We start from the raw sequence: 10519 nt of genomic DNA, 5'->3' as shown, positions 1-10519 counted from the left end.
GCTGAACCGAGTGGCCGTCCACTGTTTATTTAGTGCAGTCAAAAAGTATATATACATATGTATACACATACACACATATATATGTAAATATGTGAATGCATGTGCCTATTGGCAATACTTGCTCAGCCTCACTGATGGTGGAACTGGCTCTAAGGGGCTGCTGGATTCAGCACATCATTGGTTTTTTCTTGTCCTGACCCTTGCAGGTTCTGTCCAGGCACTTCCAACAAAAGGAGGAACTGACTTGAACTGTTTTTCAAACTGCAACAGGTGAGGGAAGAGTACAGAGGGAGGGAAAAAATAGCTGCCAGCAGATGTAAGTAAAATATATAATTTTCCACTTACAACTAGAAAAGCAGTAAAAACTATGTTAATTGTTTCAAGGTTCTTAAACAGAAAGAGCTGCACATGGAGGTGACAGGCTGTTAGGAAAAAGCATAAATGAAAATTTCCCTGGTAGTATAGCAGTACCTTCAATGGTACCAGTTTCATGCCTGTTGAGGATCCGATTTCTTGATTAGATTAGTAAACTAGGACTAGAACCACACAGGGACGCATGCACTGTGATGTCTGAAAAAAAGCCATAGGCTAAAATGTATAAGCTCTCCCTGGAGCACAGATAGAAATCCAGGTCTCTCTTCTCTTAGGTTCATGCCCTGTTCACTGAGCTATAAAGTCAGCTTCAGGCCTAGATTTGCTCTCTGGCCCAGTTAATATCTACATATTTAAAGCAAGGTGGAGGGTGTCTCTACCACAGTGGTGTGTGCATATGGATCAGAGTTTTATTTAGCAAGGAGGGTGCTGTTGTCACTCCAGCTAAGGACAAATAGACCTCTGCACCCTGATTCCTGGACAAGTTTTCTAACCACCAGGAAAATCATGCAATCACATAGCCTAATTCAGGTTGGAAGCCACCTCAGGAGACCAACCTCATCCATTCACCTCCTCACAGCAGGGCTAACTACTGCTCTACACCAGGTGGCTCATGGCTTCATCCAGCCAAAGCTTGAGTATCCCCATGGAGGAAGGATGCACCACCGCTCTGGAGAACCCCTTCCAGTGTCTGACCACCTGCATGGGGAAGACTTTTTTTCCTTGTCTCCAGGCAGCATCTCCCCTCATGCAACCTGTGGCCATTGCTCTTGCCCTGTTGCTGAGCTCCTCTGAGAAGAGTCTGGCTCTGCCATCCATCCAGCTTCCCTCAGCCAGCAAAGCCCCCTCAGCCATCTCTTCTCCAGGATGAACAAAACCAATTCCTCAGCCTCTCCTCCTGCGCCACAACCACCTTGGTGGCCCTTCCTGGTCTCCCTCCTGTTGGTCAGTCTCTCCTTGTCCTGGGGCCCACAGCTGGGCACAGTTCCCCCTCCCAAGTGAGACCCTCAAAAGCCAAGTGGAGAGGAGGGACCCACTTCCCTGGACCTGCTGGCTGTACCCATGCCAGCACAGTCCTAGAGGCGGTTGGCCACCTTTGCTGCAAGGGCGCACCACTGTCCCCAGTCAGCTTGCTGTAATATAGCAACCTTTTTGGCAGAGATGCTTCCAGGGTGACTCGCCCCCAGCCTGTACTGGTGCACGGGGTTATCCCAGCCTGACACTAGGACTTTGCTTTTGATCTTACCCGCCCCTTCCTCTAGATTGCAAAAGTCCCTCTAAGGGGCAGTCCTGCCATCCAGTTATTCCCCTGCAAAATGGTATCACCTGCAAACCTGCTGAGTGTGTGCTCCATGTGATCACCGGGATTGCTGATTAAAATGTTACACAATATCTGCAAAACGCCACTTTTAAGCAAGCACCAGTTAGGCTCTGATCTACTCAGTGCTATTCTTTGAGCTCTACAGTCCAGGCAGCCTGGGTATATGGTTCATTTCTCCCCCAGCTGGCTACTCAGGGTATCATGGGACACTATGTCAAAAGCCTTTCTAATTTAAAGGTAAAAGACATCCATTGCTCTCCTCTCATCCAAACTGCCAGTCATCTCAAAAGAGAAGGTAAATCAGGTTTGTCAGACACGATTTGCTCCTGATCAATCCATTCTGGCTAGGTCCTTAGATCCCCTTCCATGAGAAACAGGACTATCACTTTCCTGGAGACAAGTGTGAAGCTGATGGGACTGTAGCTCCTCACTCTTACCCTTTCTGATGACGGCTGTAACATTTACCTTTCTCCAGGCATAAGGAACCTCCTCTAGCCACCACAACCTTTTGATGATGACAGACAGCAGCTTCATGATGGCACTAGCCAGCTCCCTCAGCAGCATCCAGTGTGTCCTGTCTGGTCCCATGGACGAGCTTATTTGAATAGACCCTAACTCCATCCTCCTATGGCTGCTATATCTCCCTCCTCCAAGTTTTGCTTTTAGGATACGACCTAGGAGGCCTGAGAGCAGACTCTGACAGTAAAGCCTGAGGTAAAGAAAGTATTGAATGCCTCAGCCTTATCCATGTCCTGCAAGCAAAGGACACCACTCAGTAGCAGACCCATATTTTCCCTAGTCTTGCTTATATTGCTGATAAAAGTGTTGGAACCTTTGTGGTTGCCCTCCAGGTCCCTCATCAGTTTTGACCTTCCTCATTCTGTCCTTACATGCCCAGGTAATATTTCTCTATTCCTCCTTGGTAGCCTATTCCTGCTTCCATTTCCTGTATGCTTCCTTTTTGTGTTTGAGTTAAGTCAAGAGTTTCCTGTTCAGCAAGCTGGCCTCCTGTCACGCCTGCCTGTTCCTCTGCCCTTCAGATGATTTTCTTGCATTATGAGCAGGTTGTCACTGAAGTCTAACCAGCCCTTATGAGCTCCCTTGCCTTCAGGGGCAGCCTAACATGGGATCAGGCCTGCCTACCCGCTGAAGTCTTGTGTCCTTCCCTTCCTCACTGCCTTCAGGATTGTAAACTCCAGCATCTGACAGCTCCTGCAGTCATGGCTGCTATTGATTGACCGGTAATTCTCATTCAGGAGTCCAGCAAAGCATCTCCCCTAGTTAGTTTGCATCAAAAAATTGTCTTCCGTGCACCAGAAATCTAGATTGCTTGTGTTCACCACACTGTCCTCTCCATAGATACTAGCATGGTTAAAGTCCTCCATGAGAGTCAGAAAGAATTTGAGATACTTCTTTCAGTTGTTTAAGGAAATCTTTTTCCACGGTCTCTCCTTGATCAGGCACCACCATGACATTCTCCTGTTCTGGCTTTCCCTCTGACCCCGGTCCATCAGCTCATTCTAAGCCTGTTACCCATGCCACCATGGATATGACCATTATTTCTTCTTTCCTATCCTAGCCATTTTTAAATAAAAAGGCCATGGTTTCTGTGCTTTGCATGTGTCTCCTGTCAGAGTTCGCTAGGCAAGTTTTGATCCCATCTGCTCAAGGGCTTTAGATAGAGCATATCTTTCTGATAGCCTTGGCATGAGAGAGACAACAAGCTGCCAGAAGAGGACAGAAGCATTCCTGAGTATGCACAAAAGCAGACTTTCAAGCACTTAAAAGCACATGCAGGGATTAGCAGTGTGGCTGGGAATTGTGTTCTCAGATGCAGGTGTCTCAAGTTAACCCAAGGCAACTCAAATTTTAACCATCAGAAAGTATAGTGTACTCCAGTGCTAAGGACACTTCAAAATACCCAGCATGGTGAAGCTATATCATGAAGTAAGAATAAAGTCTCCTGTTCATTAGGTCTATTGATTTTAGCTAGGTAAAGAAGAAAAGAGGACAGAATGGGTTGCAATCATGGTATCACGATAACCGCAGACAACAAAATAAGGGAAGAAAATGGATAGGTCTGTGTGGATTGGAGATAAGAGGAGAACATCTTTGCCTGACCAAACTGATGGCCTTTTATGACAAAATGACTGGCTACATGGACAAAGAGGGTAGCAGATGTAATACACTGGCTTCAGAAGGCATGGCATTTTCATCTGGAAGCTGAGAAAAGAAGCTAGAAGAACGGACTATTAGATGGGTTGAAAACTGGCTGGACAGGTGAGATTGAGGGATAGTTATCCGTGGCTCAATGACTAGTCGGTAGCTGGTAACAAGTGGAGAACTTTGATACTTGGGCAAATTTTATCCAGCACCTTCTGCATCAACCTCAGTGATGACACAGAATCAGCCTTGCACAAAATTTCCAGTGACACCAAACTAGAGGGACATGAGCAGTAGACTTTCAGTCCAGGGGCATAAGAAACTCTAGGACTGTGCCAAGAGGAGCACCAGCAAGTTCAGCAAGGAGAAGCAAGGAGTTGTGCAGCAGAGACTGGATAACCCCACACGTCTGTGTGGCCGAAGGTGACAGGCTACAGATTGTGCCTGCTGAAGGGGGCCTAGGGCTTTGGTGGGTGGCAACCTGAATGAGGGCTAGCAAGGCAATGGTGTGCTCTCATTGCAAACAAGGCAAACCACACACTGGACTACATTAGGAGGAGCATGACCAGAAGACTGAGGAGGTTATTGTCCTCTTTTACTTGGCACTGGTGAAGCTGCACCTGGAGTACTATCTCCAGCTTTGGCCACCTACTTCAAGAGAGGTTGAGAAACTGTGGAGGGTGGTCAAGATGTGAGAAAGCTGCTGCACATACCCTCAAAGGGAACACTGCTAATGTGGAAACCTGCCTTCAAAAAGTAGCAATCGGTATTCAACACCCTCCTGGAGGGTGAAGGGGTATAATTTCAATATTTTCATTAACAACTTGGGTAGTGCAAGAAAGATTAGATTTTCAGTATCTTCAGAGACCTGTAATTTGGAGGGAGGTGCAAAGACATTCTCTGACTGGATAGACAGTAAAAAGTGAAAAAGGTAAAACCACATCACATAGGAAACAGAGACATAGAGGCAGAAACAAAGCTGTAAATGCACTAAGAGTAGTAGGTTGAAGTGAATGAGTGCCACCAACGCAGTGTTACTACAAAAAAAGGCAGAGCCAGTTCTGGAAATATATTAACAGGAACATCATATATAATAAAATAGGAAGCAATTGCACAGTTTTATGTTGCATTTATAAGAGCTCAGTTGAAATATCCAGTTTTGGGGACCAGAAATTACAAAAGATTGGAGACAGTCCACAAGCTTACAAGACGACTGATAAGATGTTCAGGCACCTCCTGTTAGAAAAAGCTGAAGGATATCCAGTCATTTTCACTAAAAAGAGAAAACCTATAGGAAACATTAATAACACTTCAATACATGGAATAATGTTTTACAGGAGCGGGTTATAGGTCTCTGTTTAACAGTAGAACAAAAAAAGACACAATTCAATAAATGCTCTCCTTCATTCAAGGAATCAGGCTTGATAGCCACAGCAAATTTACTATACATACCAACTTTACTAAGCACTTGTGGAGTTCTGGGTGTGAAAGTCAGTAGCTGATGAGTCAGGAGCTTCTTGCATGTAACTTGCCCACTTAAAAGCTAGCACAAGCCCCCTGTTATTGAACAGTGCGAGTCAAAAAAGGGCCTATAGGCAGCCCTGTGTGAAACCCCAGGCAAGATTTCTCTGAGCTGAGAAGCTGCTGCTTTGTGCCACTGTTCCTCAGAGGGGCCTCATTTGCTCCACCAGCATTTCCTCACACCCTGTCCAAACGACCAACTTACCACCTCCTGGACCACATTGGAAATGAGCCTTCTTATCTCCAGCTCCAGCTGCAGTGTGCCACAACCAGCTCACAGAGGTCACCTCTGCCGCTCCTTGGTCTTCAGTGCTCAGAGGTACATGTTAAATATGCACAATATGCATTATTATTATATTTTTTGACGCCAGTCAGGATGGCAGGAGGCTGCTTGCAGAGACCATATGGCCTGAAAAGGTGAGCCTTGTGGGTCTCTTCTCCTTTAATAGCTCAGAAGAAGCTCAGAGCTTCAATGGCAAAAGAAAGGGGAGGTCTCTGAGACCCCTCTGACCTGCTGGCTGTGCTTATGGCAAACCATTGTCGCTCCTCCTGCACGGAATGTCACCCTTGGGAGGGCAGGAGCCACTCAGCGCTTTGCTATGTAGTACCAAATACACTTCTATGAAGAGATGGACATAGGAAGAGGTGACGCCTGCTGACCAGGAATCGGGATCTCCCTCATAGGCTAAGAGCCAGTTGCTCTTTCTGCTAGTTTCTGTTGTCACATCATGCACTACTCAGAGGTTGCTCAGCTACTCAGAGGTCATCCCAGCTACAAAATCGAGCATGTGTGTGCAGGGCTACTTGTAGCATCCTCAAGCACTGAAACCCGTGACCCACCATCACATTTCTGGGCATTTATTTTTTCTTCTTCGCACTTCCATTGTACCTCAGTGATGATAAGCAAATTTGACAACGTGAAGTAAAATTCTGAGATCAGATGCCCTGACTGGCAATGCTCAAGTGCTGCTGCTGCTGTTTTCCACATGCTGGCCCTGAATGAGGTTCTACAGAGCATCTACTCTAGAAAAACACATACTCAGATGCAAGAGAGCCGGGTGCCAGAGCCAAGCATCCCTCATCCCTTCCTCCCGGTTCAGTGAGCTCTTTCACAGCCAAGCAGCAGGCGGCCATAGAAGGCGTAGGGTCACCTGGAGAATGAAAGGTGCTTTGCTTGGTAACTACATCGCCCCCTCTTGTGTCCATCTTTCTCTTCCAGAGACTCGAGGCAGATTATGAGTGTTCAGCCAGGTGATGTGGACACAACTCCCCAGTCGTATAACGCTCTCTTCCCACATAATCTTTCTTTAATTCTCATTTGAGAGCTGCTTTACCTAATGTGTCACCATATATAAAAAAAAAAAAAAAAAAAAGAAGAGCTAAACCTATTTACACAAGCTGGGGAGCTAGCCAAATATTTTAAAAACAATGCAAGTCTTATGGGCCAAACCTGTATACTTTCCAACTCAGACAGCAAAACTGGAAGCAAACTCTATGGGATTGTTCATTACTTAAGGGGGAAGGAAAGATAGGTCCTTTATCTCAGGACCATGTGCTTCTGGGAGTCATCAAATTCATGTCCTTCCTGGTGTGAGAAATCACAGGCACTTTCTACTCCCATTTCCCCAAAGGTGCCCAGCACCTCAGAGGGCTGTGGCAATGGCTAAAAGATACCTGCGCGCTGTAAAGACTGTTGCATACTTCTACATATAGAAAAACAATTTAAAAAAAAAAAAAGCATTTGGGAGACAGGTTTCTGAAAAAGAGCCACAACAGAGGGCAAGCAACTATTTCCAATTCCTAGAAGGGTTCATTATCGTTGGTGCAACATGCACACAACAGGGGATAAATCTTGGTCCTGTTGATGCCAAATGGTGTGAGTTTTCCCACTGACATAATGGTGCCAAGTTTCCTCCTCATGGCACTGCCTTCAGAGGAGGACATTTTGGCAACTTAGAAATTTCACACCATTCCCACAGCTTAGATGTTGTTATATGCTTTGCAAGGTAAAGTCTGTGCTACACAACCATGATTTAAGAAAGCCCTTAAGGCAGTCACAGCCACACCTCGGGTAACAGATTTAACCACAGCAATGATTGCTATACACACGCAGTCTGGCAGAAAAGCAGCTTGGTAAAAATATAACCCAGTAAGTAATACTGGGTAAAGTAGCAAACAACAAGGAGGAAAAATGCAGCATTTCAAAAGCACCAAACCAAGAATCAACCTGTGAAGCCATGTATTGGGTTTGTGAAGCCACAGCTAACAACCCCCCAGTCTGACAGCAGCTCAGATCTAGTTCTGCTTTACTTGAACCAAGAAATTGGAAGGTTGGAACACAAAGTTAGAACAAGTTGTTTGAGTTTAGCTCTCATTAGTAATTAAAGAACCTCTCTACTTGATAAGAAGGAAGAAATCTGTGAGACAAGATGGCAGCCAACAGATGCTGTTACAGGTAAATCTGTACTGGGTCAACAATATGGAATATGATGTTGCAAAATCTGGAAGAAATTGTTTGACATGTTTTTGTGACTGGTAAGTTTATTAAGTAGGTTCCTCTTAACTCTCCACACAACAAAATACTACTTTCATTATTTCAATGCTGCAGCTGTGAATAAGTGCTCAGATTCTAAACACAGAGCTTTTAAAATCATTTACAGGAGATGCAACCTTCACAATTTTAAGTAATAAAAGGTTTGCTCTGCAACTATGGTGAGGACAAAATTTTTTAAATTGAAATATGACATGGCATATACCCTTATAGGTATTTAGTCTATCAATGCCTAGGATAAGATACTGCAAGACAAGCAAGTTCAGTGACCCACTCATCTCCTGCACCACTGCCTACAGCAGTGGTCCTGTAACTGTCCTTCAAGGTATGTAAGGAGAACTTCATCAGAGTCTTTGTGGAACAGCTTTATGGGCCTGTTCGGTAAAGGGAAGAGTGTTTCTTCCGTTGTGCTGCCAGTCTTTGGCTCCTATAACATCTAGCTGGAATGCAAAGACCTCAGCTCTCAGGACAGGAGAAGGCCTTCGTGGCTATCCCACGCTCGTGTTGGCTAACTGTGAATTAGTCACAAGGACGTATAGATCAATGCATGGGCTAACATATGAATGACCAATTGTGGAGCCTTTTCCTATCCGGTGTATTTCTTTTGTATTTGAGGCAGAACACGGCCACTCCCAGATTTAATTTCTCATGCATATTTCACTCCATTTTTCCTTCCTGCAGTATTTGTGCCATTTATCTTGTCCTATATTCACTTTCCTTTTTTTCCTACTTTTGGGAAAAGCATCTAATATCCCTGTAGCATTAGTTTTTCTTTGTTAATGTCAAAAAATGTTAATCCGTGAAGACTTGCTTCCTAGATAATGTTAATTCAGCTGCCAGTTTTATAATAGGATTATGCTTTCCAGGATTTAAAAATCCCACTTGTTAGCTACAAAACAGACTTCTACTAACAGCTATAAAATCTAATTTAATCCCTATTGGCATTAACTAAATAGCTGAGGTATAATTTCTGTCTAGCTACACTTAACACCCTGCTATTGCCATAAATATATAAAATTCCCTTTGAAGTTATAAAAGAAACTGTTCAGTAGGATAAACAGGGTCTCATGAGTCCAATCATATGCTATCTCCAAGGCATAACAAATGTTGTTTACATATTGTAAGGATTTTGTGGACAGTTTATTTAACTAGATTCACCCATGTTTACATGTATTAATTTGCCCTTTTTCTCAAGAAAATGCATACTAAATTATGATCTATAATTATTCTGTTTAAAAATAATTGGTTAATGAGTAGAAGATTGGGTCTGTGTGGAATCAAAGTTTAAAATGTAACCAAATAACCGGACTAAGTTGGAAGAAAATACCAATTTGTTCAACATATCCTCTTTTAACGCACAATTGCATTGTGAAACCTTAGAAGATGAAGTTATCCCAAGCCATAGGAACAGCTATTTTGAGGCACTCTGGTAAGAGACTGTAACAAGTAAGGAGGTAAGAATGAGCAAGCCATGGTTTATAATCACCCTAAAATGAACAGCCGGGATCTTTACAACCATTTGCTCCCAAATGAGGAGCAACACAAGGATTTATGGTCTTCTGGAGCTCAGTGATCAGAAATGAAGAAAAATATTTACAATTCTTTTCTCCCAACCTTAAAGAGGTAGTAACTGGCAAGCACATAGGTCTGGAGAGGGTAGCCCCAATGCACTGCAGTAGAAGAAGGAGAGCAAAAAGAGCTATTACAATGATACACTGTAGATAGCACCATGTTATGCAGCCATTCAGGAGCTGAAACCGAAATCTCAGAGCAACCAAGCTCCTCTAAAGGTGGAAATCATAGTCAAGCTCAGAGAACACTAGGATTTTATTTACCCTTTCAGAAAAGATGCAAAGTGCTGATCAGATGCCACAGCTTATCATTTTCCTTACTGATAAAGAAGAAGATGGATCATGATCTCCCTTGTGATAGTTGTAGCCAAAAGGTAAGGTGGGCAACCTCAGCAGAACAGCTTACAGGAACATCCAAATCTGTAGTATGATGGATTTGCAGATGTGTGCATTTGTCTTTGGAGACAGGTATATAACATACTTGGTCCCACACACCTAGATGTGCTAACAACTGCACGTGCTCCATACATAGATAAAAAGCACTACCAAACCAGCAACTTTCAAATGCAGCTAGGTGTTTTGACTTACTCAAAATGAAGAAGAAAAACTGGCATGTTTTTTTGCTTCTTTGCAAAAGAATTCCTCGGTTGGACGTCCAAATTCTGGGCATGGCAATATGCAACCTGGGGACATATTAAGAGTTTTTGTGCTTCTGGAGCCTGCTGCATACTACGTAGCCAGCAGAGCTACGCAGGTTTAGATGTGAGTAAACAAATGCTTGCACTTGCTAATGATCTGTCCCCATTTATTATAGCTTTTATGACAGGGACTAGAAAAATCACAAAAGTTGCATATCATATTCTATTTTGTTATGTGAGTACGCAATGAATTCATGGCTCTGGATGCTCTTCAGTTTCAGGAAGTCAGAGATGTGTTTTTGTAGCTATTTTGGGTACCAGCCTGTTTCATGAAAGTGTATTATTTTGGTGTATAAAACACTGTTTAACATACAGTCTTTTC

At 43.7% G+C, this 10519-nt stretch overlaps 1 protein-coding gene across 1 annotated transcript in view; it reads right to left on the bottom strand.

The window, feature by feature from the left end:
• CLYBL (citrate lyase beta like) overlaps positions 1-10519 on the bottom strand; it is a 122237-nt gene that overhangs the window by 70185 nt on the left and 41533 nt on the right. The gene's annotated exons all lie outside the window — the stretch shown is intronic.

This window comes from Charadrius vociferus, unplaced genomic scaffold (genome assembly GCF_000708025.1).
Source record: "Charadrius vociferus isolate BGI_N301 unplaced genomic scaffold, ASM70802v2 scaffold110, whole genome shotgun sequence".
NCBI lineage: Eukaryota > Metazoa > Chordata > Aves > Charadriiformes > Charadriidae > Charadrius > Charadrius vociferus.
Note: the sequence above shows the minus strand (reverse complement) of the source record. Positions and strands in the feature narration are given on the sequence as shown.